This window comes from Mizuhopecten yessoensis, unplaced genomic scaffold (genome assembly GCF_002113885.1).
Source record: "Mizuhopecten yessoensis strain PY_sf001 unplaced genomic scaffold, ASM211388v2 scaffold8821, whole genome shotgun sequence".
NCBI lineage: Eukaryota > Metazoa > Mollusca > Bivalvia > Pectinida > Pectinidae > Mizuhopecten > Mizuhopecten yessoensis.
In genome coordinates, this window is record NW_018407738.1 from 2,765 (window position 1) to 3,617 (window position 853).

Consider the following 853-nt stretch of genomic DNA (forward strand, 5'->3'; position numbering starts at 1 on the left):
AAGCTCGATCCTTGTAGATTGGATGTAAAAATGCAATAAAGTTGATATATATGATATGATGCATCTTTTCAATGACAGCTGTTTAGTTAGAAATGTTACTCGGGACACCGCAGCTATTTCAGAATTTGAAGTAAAACAATTACAAGAAAGTAAGTTACATTGTCTTTATTAATTAATCGATTTTGAGACTTTGCAATCGATTGTCATTAATTGGAGGGGTTATACCGACCGATCTTCGATTCAAAATTGATCATCGTAACATCACTAGTTCAAAGTGTGTGAAACTGGCCAAATCATGGTAATGGGTATTTCACGGTATACGTAATGGGTCACCTACCAATTTCGTCAGATTATCATTGACCTAGCTGATAAATGCTAGATCTATATCGATTGCATGTGATGACTGCTGATGTTGTACGTTTGCTTTTCTCATAGTGATGTGGACTGTCGTTGAATTTATAGAAGATGGAATAATTTCTGACCCCATCAAATTACACAATTTAGAAGATGAGGAGAGTGGAGAGGACGGGGCCACAAAGAAATTAGAGAAGGGAGACGTTTGTCTAGCTCCATACAATGATGGAAAAAAATATCCTGCAAAAATTTTAAGATTATCAGGTACAGTGATTTCTCCAGGATTTAGTCAGGAATTTTTATGAGGTGAATTTGCCGTACAAAAAAGTTTTTTGGCCAAATAAAAACAAAAGTTGAAAGTGTATACAACTGGTTTTTAGTATCACGAACATATATTGTATTATACAAAATGGCTGACAAAATATGTACGAAACAAGGCTATATTGGCACCTTAAGCGAATACTGTTTATATGAATTTTCCAATTATAACGGTCTCAGA

At 34.6% G+C, this 853-nt stretch overlaps 1 protein-coding gene across 1 annotated transcript in view; it reads left to right on the forward strand.

The window, feature by feature from the left end:
- The window catches only part of LOC110456686, a 7,022-nt gene that overhangs the window by 828 nt on the left and 5,341 nt on the right, over nucleotides 1-853 (forward strand). The window lies entirely within an intron of this gene.